We start from the raw sequence: 15,718 nt of genomic DNA on the forward strand, positions 1-15,718 counted from the left end.
CTGTACTCAGCTTCTGCACTACTTCTGGCTACAACTGATTGCTTCTTACTCCTCCAGGTAACAAGATTTCCCCAGACAAAAGAACAATATCCGGAAGTGGACCGCCTGTCAATGATGTTTCCTGCCCAATCCGCATCTGAGTATACTTCAGTGTCACGGTTCTCTGTCTTTCTGAAGAATAGGCCTTTCCCTGGTGTCATTTTTAAATATCTAAGAATCCTGTAGACTGCTTCCATGTGTTCCTCAGTGGGGCTGTGCATGAATTGACTTACAGCACTCATTGCAAAGCCAATATCTGGCCGAGTGTGTGAGAGATAAATCAAGCGCCCGACAAGCCGCTGATATCTCCCCCTGTCTACCGGTGTACTTTCTTTCTCGATACCAAGTTTCTTCTGACTATCCATAGGAGTATCAATTGGTTTGCATCCAAGCATACCGGTCTCCTTAAGAAGATCGAGTATGTATTTTCTTTGAGAGACTACGATTCCTTTCCTTGATCTAGCCACTTCCATACCAAGGAAATATTTCAAATTTCCAAGGTCTTTAACTTCAAACTCTTCTGACAAATACTTCTTCAAATTCTGTAACTCCCCCATATCATTTCCAGATAGAATAATATCATCGACATAGACTATCAATATGGCCAATTTCCCGGCATGAGATTTCTTGACAAATAGAGTATGATCAGCCTGACCTTGTTTGTAGCCCAGCTTCAGGACTGCTTTTGTGAATCTATCAAACCAGGCTCGAGGAGATTGTTTAAGGCCGTACAATGATTTTTGGAGTTTGCAAACCTGATTCTTTGCCATACTTTCTTCGAAACCAGGTGGTATTTCCATGTAGACTTCCTCTTCTAGGTCCCCATTTAGAAACGCATTTTTTATGTCCAGTTGTTGCAAGCACCAATCTTGATTGACAGCCAATGAGAGAAGGATCCTGATAGTGTTCAGTTTTGCAACAGGAGCAAAAGTCTCCTGATAGTCTATCCCATAGGATTGTGTAAACCCTCTAGCTACCAAACGAGCCTTGAATCTTTCGACTGATCCATCTGCTTTGTATTTTATGGTGAAAATCCACTTGCACCCCACAGGCCTCTTCCCAACCGGCAAATCTGTGATAGTCCACGTCCCATTCTTCTCAAGTGCATCAATCTCATCTTGTACTGCCTTCTTCCATTCTGAAATTTTTAATGCCTCTTGTATTGTGTTGGGAACCTGAGTATCATCAAGAGAAGTAGCAAATGCTCTGTAAGATGGTGATAACCCTTCATACGTAACATAATTCCCAATTGGATGATCTGTACATCTCCTAACACCCTTCCTCAATGCAATTGGCAAAGTAGAATCATCAATGCTGGGAATTAACACCTCTCCAGCCCTATCCTCACCTATGTTCTCTTCAGGAAGACTTGAATTGGAGTCAATATATTGGCCACATGTTGACTGTGATCCGTGCTCTAATTCCTGTCTTTTCCTCCTCCTGATGTAAACTTGTAAGTTCTCATTAGCAAGTTGTGGGGCTATAGGTTGAATAGGCATGGGAGACTGGATGGTCACGGGAGAAGGAACATTTGTGTGCTGGGCTGGCTGAACTGATGGCGGCATGGGTGTGGACAACTCAGTGGGCGCGAATTGGGAAGGATTTGGTGACTCTGAGTGAAAAGAAGGTACACCATCAAGAAAAGACTCCCAAACTTGATGTTCATTCATGCTCTCCCCCTGAACATGAGATTTGGGATAGAAGAAGACATGTTCAAAGAAAGAGACGTCCATGGTGGTGTAAAATCTTTTGTTGGTTGGAGAATAGCATTTGTACCCTTTTTGGGTTGGAGAATACCCTAGAAAAATGCACTTATTTGCTCGAGGAGCAAATTTGCTACGATTTTGAGGATACACATGAACGAATGCCGTACAACCAAATACTTTGAGTGGTAAATCAGAAGAGGCGGCATGGGTGTGAGGAAACTGTTTTAAGAAAAGTTGACGTGGGGATTGAAAGGTAAGCACTCTGGATGGCATACGGTTAATCAAATAGGTAGCTGTGAGAATAGCTTCCCCCCAGAAATAGTTTGGAACATTAGAGGAAAACATAAGGCACCGGGCAACCTCCAAGAGATGTCTATTCTTGCGTTCGGCCACCCCATTTTGTTGTGGGGTGTCAACGCAAGAACTTATGTGGATAATGCCATGATTTTGAAGATAAGTACTGAGACTACTAGTAAAGTATTCCTTTGCATTATCTGACTTGAGGACTTGTATTTTGGAATTGAATTGATTTTGAACCATACGATTGAAGGTTTGAAAAATGTGCCCGACCTCTGACTTTTCTTTCATAAGGAAAACCCATGTTACCCGAGTATGATCATCAACGAATGTCACAAACCATCGAGTGCCAGAAATATTTTTTATCCGGGAGGGACCCCACACATCACTATGTACTAGAGAGAAAACAGTCGAAGGTTTGTATGGGATTTGAGGATATACTGTTCGAGTATGCTTTGCAAACTGACAAATTTCACAGTGATAAGATGCTGGATTTTTATTGATAAATAATTTGGGAAACAATTTTGCAAGGTAAACAAAGCTAGGATGACCAAGGCGATAGTGTAACATTATAATCTCACTATCTTTATTGACCTTAGAATTTGACACAGAATTGAAAGACTCTGACATACTCTGAGACTGTACGCAACTTGCTTGAGAGACTTGGTTGGAGAATTGGCCACATGAAAGGAGGTAGAGCCCGGAACACAGTTCAGCACTGCCAATCATCTTCCCCGATTTCAAGTCCTGAAAAACACACAAGTTTGGATAGAATTTAGTAACACATTGGAGATCATGAGCCAATTTGCTAATGGACAAAAGATTGCAATCCAAGTTTGGAACATGGAGGACAGAGTCAAGATATAAGTCTTTAGTAAGTTTTATAGAACCTGTCCCGGCAATTTTTGACTTTGAACCATCAGCAATATGGACGGATGAATGACCATTACTTGGCTTGTAATTTTGAAGAATGGCAGCATCTCCTGTCATGTGATCAGAAGCACCTGTGTCTACTATCCACGGCCTCATTCCTCCTCGATTAGCAGTGAAGGCTACACCGGTAGTACTGCCACTGCCAACTTGGCTTAATAATTTCTGTAGTATCTCCATCTGCTCTTTGTTGAATGGACTCGGCTCGGGAACAGAGGTGCTCTCAGAGTTGGCAGCCACGTGTGCTCTGCCATCTCTGTCAAACCGTGGCTTTGGTTTCCAATCAGCAGGTTTGCCATGAAGCTTCCAGCAAGTCTCCTTATAATGGCCTGGTTTCTTACAATAATCACACCAAGGCCTATCCCGTTTCTGACGATCTCCACCACTACTATTAAATGACCGAGCCGCAAGGGCAGAGGCATCCAATGTTGGGGCAGGTTGCTCTTTTGATCCCATCATCACTTTCTTTCTACTTTCTTCACGTCTAACCTCTGAAAAAGCCTCCCTGAGACTTGGCAGGGGTTTAATGCCCATGATTCGGCCTCTAACATCATCCAATTCCCTGTTTAGTCCTAGGAAGAACTTGAACAGTCTCTTTTGTTCCACAATTTGCCTGTATGTTGCTGCATCATCCGAACATTTCCATGAGTGAGTCTCAAATAAGTCAAGTTGCTGCCAATACCTTGTGAGTGTGTTGTAATACTGAGTAACTGACTGCTCTCCTTGGCGGAAGTCATGTAGAGCTGATTCAACCTGAAACAGTTCTGAAGTATTTTCAGAACTTGAGTAAGTTTCTTTGGCTGCATCCCATATGTCCTTTGCAGTCCCAAACAGCAAGAAATTTTCGCCTATGTCATTGTTCATGGAATTGATAAGCCATGACATGATCATGCTGTTTTCAATCTTCCACTTCCTGAAACCCGGTTCTGTAGTTTCTGGCATGACTGCTTCTCCAGTGAGGTACTCATCCTTTCCTTTACCGCAAATGAACAGCAACACAGATTGTGACCACTGTAAATAGTTATGGCCATTTAATTTGTGTCCTGTGATGAGAATAGGAGAGGAATCATTGCCACCAAGGTTTGGAATTTCAGATCTGCCCCCTGATTCTGGTGACGTGACGCTGGATACTTGTGATGATGCCTTTCCGTATTTTGTCATGGACCGGAAAGGTAGAAGAACACTTTTCAAGGCACGTGCAGGGACTGGAGTTGAGAAAAAATAGCCGAAGGACGCCGGAAAATCTGATCAGAGGGCCCGCGGAAGCAAAAGAACCCCAAAAGAGGCACGTGCAGGGCTCGGATTGCACAAACAGGTAGGAAGGGTGGCTGGTCGGCGTCAGGCGAGCCTGGAGGAGGAAGCGCGTTGCCGGAAAGTGGCTCACGCGCCCTCACGCGCCGGCGCGTGAGATGCAGTCGCCGGCCGGAAAAACGCGCGTGGGCGGCGCGTGGATGGGTTTCTGGTTCCGATGCTTTGGGACAAATTGGAGATCTCCTCCAGGCGCTCCTTGCGGTGTAGAAAAAAACCGTCGCCGGAAAGTTCGCCGGAAAGTTTGCCGGAAAAGTTCGCCGGAAAAGTTGCCGGCGGTGAGTGTTTTCTGACGACTATTCGACTGACTGGAAAGTGTTTTCTCCCTTGGCTCTGAGAACAGGGACTGATGGCCGGAATGAGAGAGAGAGAGAGAGAGATGATCGGATTGAGATATGGCCAGAAAGATTTGGCCGGAATGAGTGATGGCCTGAATAAGAGGTGGCCAGAAGGGATTAGGGTTTCAGAAAACTGGCTCTGATACCATGAAGAATTTCTGAACTCCTTTATTGATCATGAATCGGTACACACCATACACATATATATACACAAATGACTGAATAAGAAACAATCAATCTAGCTTAATTCTCTCCTAAAATTAGGAAACTAAATCATAAGGAAATATCCTAAATGATCTCTCCTTTTTTATTCCTAAATTAAAGTCCTAACTTTGGCATTATTTCAACAGAGACCAACTGCATGTAGCTCCCGCACGCGCACACGCACACGCACACGCACACGTACACGTGTATGTTTATTTATTTTTTGGGAATGAAGGGTTGTAAGACCAAAAACATGTAGTGCGTGCGCGCACCCACGTGTGTGTTTATTTATAGATAAAAATATGTTTATTTATTTTTATTTCTTTTATCTAACAAAACACATATAAACATTTTATTTTATTACAACTTGAATATAAAAAATTCAACTTTCCATCAAGAAAATGCAATTCATTTATATAAATAGATAAATGCGCATGGACATGCATTTGTATTTCCTTTTCAAATGTTTGGGTCTATATAGGGTTTGTATACCTAGTTCTATTAAATGTCATGAGATAAAACAACATTGAGCATAAGAGATTTCAAAGAAAATGGGCGGTTTAAGATTAACCCCTTGCATGAGAGATTTCGATGCCTTTATCAAAGAAAGTGAGTTGATCCCCCACTTAGAAATGCTTTGTTTACTTAGTCCAATTTACAAGAATCCCCTATCTGTAAGAGGCTGGATAGATTCATATTTTCAAATGATTGATTGCAAAACTTTCCATAAAGTCTCCAAGAAGCATTACCTAGGTTCACTTCTGACCATTGCCCAATTGTGTTGGATACCAACCCATTCAAATGGGGCTTAGCTCCTTTTAGGTTTGAAAACATGTGGTTGCTTCCCCCAAACTTTAGGGATAGTTTTTGCTTATGGTGGAAAGAGTTTCAGGGCGAAGGGTGGGAATGCCATAAATTCATGAAATGAGTACGATATGTCAAATCAAAGTTGAAAGAGTGGAACATGGATGCTTTTGGAGACATAAAGGAGAGGAAAAAGATTATTCTTAGAGATATGGCCAACATTGATGTTTGTAAGCAAGAAGGTAATTTGTCTTTAGAGCTTCTAGTTCTCAGGGCTTGAAAGAAAGGAGATTTAAAGGATTTGTTGTTGAAGGAAGAGGTTTATTGAAGGCAAAAGGCTAGGGTAAGATAGGTAAAAGAAGGGGATTGTAATTCAAATTTTTTCCATAGGGTGTCTGATGGAAGGAGAAACATGAAGTTCATTAAATCTCTAGAGAATGAGGATGAGGCTAGTTTAGACAATTTGGAAAGTATTTTTGAAGAGATAGTGGGATTTTCCGAAAAATTATATGCTAGCCCCCTTGGAGATTCATGGAGGCTAGAAGATCTAGATTGGTCTCTTATTTCAGAAGAGGGTGCAAATTGGTTGGACCATCCTTTTACCAAAGAGGAAGTTTGTAAGGCTATATTTCAGTTAGATAAGGAAAATGCCTTGGGGTTAGATGGTTTTTCCATAGCAATGTTTCAAGAGTGTTGGGATGTGATAAAAGAGGATATTTTAAAGGTGTTTATGGAGTTCCATAATAGTGGGGTAATTAACCAAAGTACCGATGCAACCTTTATAGATCTAATGCTGAAAAAGAGTTAAACCGTCAAAATATCGTACTTCTAGCCTATCAACTTGGTCACTAGCTTGCATAAGATCTTAGCTAAAGTTCTTTCAGGTCGCATCCAAAGAATCCTTCATGAAACTATCCATGTTGCCCAAGGTGCTTTTGTGGAGGGGAGACAAATCCTAGACATAGTTCTAATAGCCATTGAAATGGTGGATGAGAAGAGAAGATTAGGGGAGGAAAGTGTTGGTTTTCAAAAGGCCTATGACCATGTGGATTGGGGTTTTTTAGTCCATACTCTTGATAGAAAGGGTTTTAGTACTAGATGGAGATCATGGATAAGGGGATGTTTATCCTCAACAAGTTTCACAGTTTTTGTGAATGGAAATGCCAAGGGATGGTTTAAAGCAACCAAAATCTTAAGGTAAGCAGATCCTCTTTTTCCTTTGCTTTTCACCATTGCAATAGATGTTTTAAGTAGAATACTGGTAGGAGTAGAGGATTGTGGTATTTTAGAAGGCTTTCTAGTGGGGAGAAGTAGAACTAGGGTGTCTCATTTGCAATTTGCAGACGACACTATTTTCTTTTCTAATGCTAGAGCTGAAGAGTTTCAAAATCTTAAGATCATTTTGTTGATTTTTGGCCACATTTTAGGTCTTAAGATCAATCTAGACAATAACACTCTATTAGGAATTCATGAGTCAAGATTAGGTTGCTAGGTTGGCTTCTATGTTAGAACGTAAAATTTCCAATTGGCCTTTAACCTATTTACGTCTTCCACTAGGGGGGAATCCTAAGGCTCGAGTCTTTTGGGACTTAGTCATAGACAAAATTTCAAAGATATTGGATGGATGGAAAAAAACCTTTTTTGTCTTTAGGTGGAAGAATAACTTTAATTTAGTTTTGCTTATCTCACATCCCTATCTATTTCCTCTTGTTGTACAAGATTCTTCCTTAGTGGCAGCAAAGATTGAGAAAATGCATAGAGATTTCTTTGGTTAGGGTTTGGGTGGGGGGAGGTGACGGCTAAGGGAGATCATCTCATCAGCTGGATCCAAGTGTGCAAGCCTAAGGAAGGAGAGTTGGGGTCTGGGAGCATTTCTTTGAGAAATAAGGCCCTTTTAGGGAAGTGGCTATGGCGACTTCCTAGGGAATGCATTGCTCTTTGGCACAAGGTTATCTTGAGCATCTATGGAATGCATTCAAACGGTTAGGACACAAACATTTTTGTTAGGTGGTTGCATCGTTGCCCTTGGAACGCCATATCTCAGGTTTTCCTTGATTTCTCTAATCATACCCGATTTTTGATGGGAAATGGGACCATAATCCATTTTTGGGAAGATTTGTGAAAGGGGATTCAGCCTTTAGCTTTGCAATTTCTGGGTCTTTATAGAGTTTCATCAGTTTGCAATTTTCGTACTTCATCTATCATTGGACTCTCTCCCCTTGTTTCTTGGAATTTCAACTTTCGGTGATATCTCATTGATTTAGAGATAGAGGATAATGAAAGACTCGTGTCCATTCTCAGTAGTGTTAACCTATCACCATCATGCCCAGATGTGAGAGCTTTGTCTTCTTCATCTTCCTACTTAATTTCAATAAAATATTTTTTCTTAGCCTTATCAAAGCAATCAACTTCAATTCCCTTCTCTCCTACTAATTTCATTTGGAAATCAAAAGCCCATCAAAGGTCAACGTTTGCTTGGTTAGCGGCTAACAAGAAGGTTAATACCAATGATGTGTTTCAAGTAAGAAGATCTTTCAAGTGTTTGTTTGTTTTTCAGTGTATTTTTCTATAGTTTAGCTTTCTTTGGCGGGAGGATTCCTCATCCTTCTTTTGTACTTATTTTTATCTATCAATAAATCTTTGTGTCGTTTCCAATAAAAAAAAGAAAAAAGTAAGATCTTTCAAGGCCCTTAGTCCAGATTTTTACACCCTATGTATGGGTAGTGGAGAATCGATAGATCACCTATTTATACACTATTCGATGATTATGGAGTTATGACATAAGCTTTTTAGACTGACCAACCTGTTTTGGGTTCCTCCTAGAAGTGTATGTGACATGTTGACCATTTCTTTTAGTGGGTTAGGGGAGCACAAATAGGGGCAAAGTCCTATAACAAATCGATTGTGTTACTCTGATTTGAATAATATGACGGGAAAAAAATGCAAGGATCTTTGAGGACAAGTGGAGGATAACCGAAATGTTATGGAATCTAGTCTATTTTTGTTCATCATTTTGGGCATCGACTTTCAAGGGCATTCCTCTCAGCCTTATTCAACTTGATTGGGTTTCAACATATAGTTCAAAAGTGTCAAAATAGTAAAGTTGAGATGTTTTGATGTCTTTTGGTTCTTTTTTATTTTCCTCTTTTTTATTTTTTACTTTTCTTGATTTGATTTGTATTTAGAGAAGGATTTCTCATCCTTCTCAGTTTTTCTATGCTAATAAAATCATTTCTGTTTTTGATAGAATTTTTTTTTTATTTATTTAAAAAACATAACAACATTCAGCATTTTCAAAAAATGTTTTTTATTTGTGGGTAGGAAATGAAGAAAAGTTTTGAAGGATGGCTCCATTGTGTTTGTTTAGGACCACTGGTAGGATAGAAACTGAAGGGCTTTTGAAGGCTAGGAGCAGAAGATTTTAAGTGTTAAAAGGACCTTTTTGTCTAGACTCTTTTTCTCTGGTTTAGATCTTACTTGGGAGTGGATTGTTTGTCCAGGTTAATTTCTGTTCTGGTAGTGTGGTCATGGTTAATTTTTTTTATTTTATTCTTCCCTTTCAGCACCTTTTGTATACTTTCTGTGTACTTGGGGACTGCCCATTTTTTACGGGTGTTTTCAATAATAAATGTTTCTCATCTGCCCATTAAATAATTCTTCTTTGGAGCAAATTGTGAATTGCATTAAAGTTCTGGCTTCCCAATGGGCATCAGTGAGCCAGGAGTTCTTTGGGGTTCTGTTGGTTGATACTTTTAGATTTTGGAATTAGCCAGCCCTTCCTTCGGTAATGACTTATTTCCAATTATTGATAAACTCTCCTTGTTGAGGGAATCATGAAAAGCTTTTCAACAGATTCTGTAGGTCATTTTGGGCATCTGAGAGATGATGGTTTGAGCAGAGATCAGAGGATGAAACGTTATCATCTTTTAGGGACTGGCTGTGTTGCAGTAGTATGCTTACCTCGGAGAATCATTGGCTTATGCTTGGGTATTTTGATGAAGTGATTAATAAAAGTCTATGGAATATGGTCTATTGTTGTAGAAAGAGAGTGAGACAGTGAAATCATTGGGACTGGGTTAGTTTGTAAGCAGTTAGGCAGCCTTGGAGTCATCTCTGGGCACTTCAATTGTAACTTCTCATGGTTTTGGGCGCTTCAATCTGCAAGTTTTGGTCAGATTTCCATATCAAGGAAGGGCTAACTGCACCTTGTCACAGGTAGCTTTTATTGATGTTTTCTGCTCTGTTTGCTTGTTCAATTATTTTAATAATCAGAGGAAACTTCACACCTTCCTGTTTCCTCTTGACAGATTTATTTCTTACCATACAAAAAAGGGGTGGCCACTAGTGTAATACCCAGGTTTTTAAGGACACGTTAGATTCTAGGAGCATAAAGTCTTTAATAAAATTGTGGGTCAAATGGTCAAAAAGAGTGGTGAAGATCCACGTGTTAGTATCTAATTAGGAGAGATTTTGGAAAAGTTGGTCAAAAGTCAATAGTTTGAAAATTTTGCCACGTCAGATGTAAGGAGTGGGAATTTCAGAAATAAAATTTTGATTTGGAGAAAAAAAATTTAACCATCAAATAATTGAGATTAGGTTTTGAAAATTTGAATATTAAGTATGTTACGAGAATTAATTTAATTATTATCAGGTAATTATAAAAAAAAAAAATCGTAGTAAGAAAAACTTGGTAAAAATTTATATTATATCAAATTGTTATAATCAATAATTAAAAAGAAATTGAATTTAATTTTATAACGAATCAATTTGATTTTTATAATTGGAATTAAACTTTATAGAATTACAGAACATTAAACGGAGTTGAATTGAAATTAAATTAAGATTAAATTATGATAAGTGAATTTAGAAAAGATATACAAAAGGGGTAAATTAATTAAATGTGAATTTTATGAATTTAACTTTTGAAATTTTGATGCAATTGAATAATTTGACAAATGAAGTAAATTAAATAAAAGTTATACCAAAGGGTTGAGAATTTGCTTTTTATAAATTGAATGATTGATTAATTTATGGAATTAAGTTTTAGAATATTACTTAAATTTTTGTTGGTAAATAAATATTGGTAAAATTAACGGGTTAACGGTTATTACAAATTTCAACTTCTTAGTTGCTGAAAAATTATTGTGTTTTTAATATTTTTATGGAATTGAATTTTGTTAATAGTTAATTATATCATGTTTTAAGTGAATTTTAGAGTTAAAAAAAAATTGTTTCAGGTAATTATAGTCAAATTATACTTTTCGAAGAGCTGAGTTGTAGTAAATTAAATTATGAATACAATAGCATTTTTCGTGAGGTGAAAAATCATAAGTTGGGTATAATTCATAATTACGAAAGGTGAATTTAAGAATAATGGTTTTAATTTATTAAGGGACGTGTATGGTATTTTAGGATTTGTTTTAATAGTATTATAATATATATAAAGTGAAATTGGCGTGGGAGTTTAAAAGGAGAAGAAAGAAAAAAGGATGTAGAGGGAGAGTTGCAAGGGAGTTGTCGGTAGAGAGTGGGAAAAATGGGTCGCCAACTTTGGGACGCCGGTGGACCTACCAAATGACGTCCGTTTCACATAAAATTCTGGAAGGATATTCTATTCAATGCGAGAAACACTCCTATGGTGTCCGATTTTAGTTTCAACAGTTAGATTTTTTAGATTTAAGGTAGGGTGGTTTAACCCTAAAACTTTGATTTAATATTTTCTTTGAAATTTTTTAAATATTGTGTTGTTGAAAGATAATAGATGTTATTTGTAATATTTGAAGTGTGATTATTGTTGTGAATAATTTTATTTCGTGATTTACAAATTTTTTTCTTAGAATTTTGGTAATGTTTGAGAAGATTAAATATGAAAAAAAGAAAAAAAAAATAGTTGTATTGACTATTGAGTACTACGAATTATTGATGTTGCTGGAGATGAGAAAAATTAAGGTATAATTGTGTTTTGTTAATATATGAATTATTATTGATGTTTGTGTAGGAAGGACCTCTCATCCTTCCCTTGGTTTCTTCTCTTTCTTTTGTATCTTTTATTTCTCCTGTATCTTTTCTTCTATTAATATATTTTTCTCCGTTTCTGATAAAAAAAAATATATATATATGAATTATTGGAAAATTTTCCCGGAATGTTGTGGTGGCTTAATTGTGGGAAATTGTTGTATTGGTTATTAAAATTATTAATATTTTTAGAAATGAATAAAATGATGATATAAATTGGGTTTTTGTTAATATTTGAATTATTGAAAATTTTTCCCCGAATGTTGGGGTGGCTTAATTGTGGAAAATTGTTGTATTGGGTGTTAATATTATTGAGATTATTGGAGAATAATAAATTATGACATAAATTGCGTTTTTGTTGATATTTGTATTAGGGAGAATTTTCTTGGATATGTGTGGTTGTTTAATTGAAGAAAAAAAAAATCACTATGTTGGTTGTTGGGAATTATTAATCATGTCGGGAATAAATAGAATTTATGTGGCTACGGTTTAAAACTATGTTTTGATACTATACAATTAATTGTGAATTTTCTTTGATATTTGTGGTCATTAAAGTGAAGAAAAATCATTGTGTCGATTATTGGAAATTATGAGACATAATGAGAGTAAATAGAATTGTCTTGGAAAATTATGGGTGTTGAAATATGATGTGATTGCACTTCATATGCATCATGTTTGTGTGAAGAAAAAGAAAGATTAAAGAAATGGTTGTATGAAATGGAAATGAGAATTAAAAAACCCCTAAAAGGGCAAAAATTAAAAGGAAAAAAAAAATGAAATGACCCCAGAGGGGGCAAATTAAGAAGGGGGGTGAGATCCCTACAGTGAAAGACCTAAAAGTTTACCTCGGGAAGACTCCAAATGAGGAGTGTATTTGGGTATGGAAGTGTATCCTTCGGTGAAAACCCGAGAACGACGGTGCATTGCGTGATTGCATGTAAGCATTTGCATCATGGTTGCATTTGGAAGAAGGATTTGTATTATTTATCAAGTATATATTTGGATATATTATTCAAGTATATATTTGGATATATTATTCAAGACTAAAATGACTTGTTTATTTTGTAAATTTAGAATTGTTGATATACTAGACGTATGATTGAATAAGGAAAATGATAATTTTGATTGTTTTAAGTTTGTATGGTTGGGGTTTCTTTTAGTGTGTATAATGTAAAGGTAATATTATATTTTGGCATATAGTTGTGTTTTATTGACTTAGAATTTCTAACCCATTTGGGTATAACACACCCTACTGAGCAACGTGGAAATGCTCACCCTTTTATTTTCTAAAATTTTTAGATGCATATATAGTTTCAGAGGGACCATAGGAAGTTTAGGAAGTAATCCAGAAAGCAAAAGAACCATAATAATAGTTGTTTTTAAATTTCTATTACCCTTTTTACATGTACCAATTTGAGTTATATGGGCCTTTTGTATGTTAAATTATATTTTGTTAGATTGTAAAACATTTTTGGAAATATTTTTTTTTGACTTAGAGATTATTGTGAATATTTGAGCTTTTGGTCATGAAGATGACTGGTGGATTTATTATACTTGTGAACAGGAGATAGTGTGATGGTTGGTTTTGGAAAAGTAAAATAATATGTTATAATGAATCTTAGCTTAATAAATTTATATAAGATTAGACGTTTTGCAAAAAAAAAAAAAAAATTCAAGGTGTTTTGATTGATTGCCAGCGTGGATAAGAGTAACTTTTAGGGTCAAACCCTTGACTTGGGGTCACGATTCGAGTTATGGGTTGCCCAAAATTTGGGGTGTGACAACTAGTTATTGATTTCTAGTTGGTATAGAGTCTTCAGATAGTAGTTTCTGAATTGTATGATACACATTTAAATGGTGCATGAAGATGTATAAGAAAGAAAGAAAAAAGGTAATGTATTTTTCATACAGGCTAAATTCTCTGCCATGTGGTAGGTTTTTTACCTTCTCTTTTTTAATCCTTCTGACCAATCATTCTATAGTTTTAAAATCCAGATTTCTGTGGAAGTCCTGAAATCTCTCTATGCAATTTTTTTTTTCTTTTTTTACCAAATAGTATTATCCAAATCTAAGATGAATAGTAAGAATTGATGAAGCTCTGATTAAGTTTAAATTAGGGCTGCAACATGGGTGGGTTAGTCGGGTTGATGGCTAATCCAAGCCCAAACCAAATTAAGAAACAATCAACCTAAACTCAACCCAACCCAACCTCATCTTTCTAAATTTGGGTTGAACTTGAGTTGGTCGAGTTAAACTCAAGTTGATTGGATTAGACTCAGGTTGGTCGGTTGATTAGGTTGCATGATTCAAAATCCATTCATAGTTGTTTTTAATTTTTTTTTTCTGTATATTTATACCAAAATTTAAATAAAAAATAACACAAAACTTCAAGATAACAATAAAAAAGTAAAAATAATCTTATATATCTTTTAAAAAAATGAAAAAGTATATGATATAATTATAATTTGATATATATTTTTTTTAAATCTAAAAAGAAAATGCATATTATCATATAGGATAATATACATTATAAAAATATTAAATCGGGTTCGGGTTAAGCTTGGGTTGTTCAAACCTTGGTTTGAGCCCAACCAAATTGAGCTTGGGTTGAGAAAACTTAACTCAAGCTCAACCAGAGTAATGAAAATGTTTTCCCAAGCCTGTCCAAATATTGGGTTAGGTTCAAGTTGGGTCGGGCCAAACCGTCCAAATTACACCCCTAGTTTAAATTAAAACTAATGTGAGTGTGAGTGTGTGTTTATGAATTCAGGGTTGCCTATGTCTTTATCTTGTATATCGATTGTTATGAAATATTTTTTTATTTTTATGCAATATGCATCTCTTTTTTACATCAATTGATTTGTTTTTCTTTTAACTTTTCTGTTTCCTTTTTGTTTTGCTTTTTACTATTGAAAGTAGATTTCTTGTCAAGTGAACTATGCTGCTTTTACATTCTAGTCCTTTGTTTTTTTGGATGAGTGATCCCAATCCCAAATAGCTAGGGAAAACCTTGGATGATCTTAATGATTGGCCATGCCAAAATGACAATTTTATTATGAGAAATAAACTCCATAAAGCTGCCACATTATGTGAACTCTTAACATCATTAATTTTTCTAGTTGTGAGTTAAATAATGTTGCAGAGTGTAGTTTACAATTTTGTAAAAAAAATATTTTGGAAGTTGAGATTGGTGTGCACTTCCAAAGGGTTTAAGATAAGGGATGACATTTGAGCTGAATCATTCTTGGTGATTAGTTGGCTAAAAGTGCATGCATATGGCCATATAATATATGCTCATCCTATAAGGGAATTTATGATAGATCTAGGGTGTTGGACATGGAGTGTAGATGGGTAATGGGGTGTCTTTGAATAAGGAGGCATACATTCTAAATATTAAGAGGCCTTCACTCTAGAATTTTTTAGGTTTCTAACCCTTGTGTCAGACTATTATTATTATTATTATTCTCTATATCTGCATTCAATTGCAATTTCTCCTCTAAAATCTTCAATCATTTTTAATTTTGATGCTTACTTTTAATTTATTATTAGTGAGAATTACTTTGCAATTTATTGTTAGTGTGAAACCTAATATTTCAATCTGGTAAGACAGAAGGAAATTTATAATGATAGGGCAATTGGTGTGCTTGCCAAGAACGCAAGTCCTGTGAATGAAACAAATTTAATTTTGACTCTTCAGTGGAGGTGTACTCAATTCATGCTATATATTAATTTTTCCCCTAAATTTGGACTTTGCATTAGCCAAATGAGTATTTGATTCTTTTATGTACTGCTTATAAAATCAAGATTTCCTACCCTTGGTTTTATTGTAAAGACCCAGGGTTGTTGAAGTTCTCAACTCGCATTATCTATACTGTAATGAAGTTAGATGTTATGCATGCATGGATTAATCATTGTGTTTATTTTCTTGGCATATCTGGAATAATCATGATTAAATTCCTTTGTTTAAGATTCTTTGATACCTAAAAGAATATAGCTGACATTGATGAATTTTGTTTGCTAGCTACCGATATACTCGTGCAATGCATATCCATTTAAGTGACCTTTAGTTAACGTGAG

The 15,718-nt window shown here is 36.2% G+C and overlaps 1 protein-coding gene across 2 annotated transcripts in view; it reads left to right on the top strand.

The window, feature by feature from the left end:
- Positions 1-15,718, top strand: part of LOC100248877 (protein GLUTELIN PRECURSOR ACCUMULATION 3) — an 89,306-nt gene that overhangs the window by 26,304 nt on the left and 47,284 nt on the right. The gene's annotated exons all lie outside the window — the stretch shown is intronic.

This window comes from Vitis vinifera, chromosome 13, assembly GCF_030704535.1.
Source record: "Vitis vinifera cultivar Pinot Noir 40024 chromosome 13, ASM3070453v1".
Lineage (NCBI taxonomy): Eukaryota > Viridiplantae > Streptophyta > Magnoliopsida > Vitales > Vitaceae > Vitis > Vitis vinifera.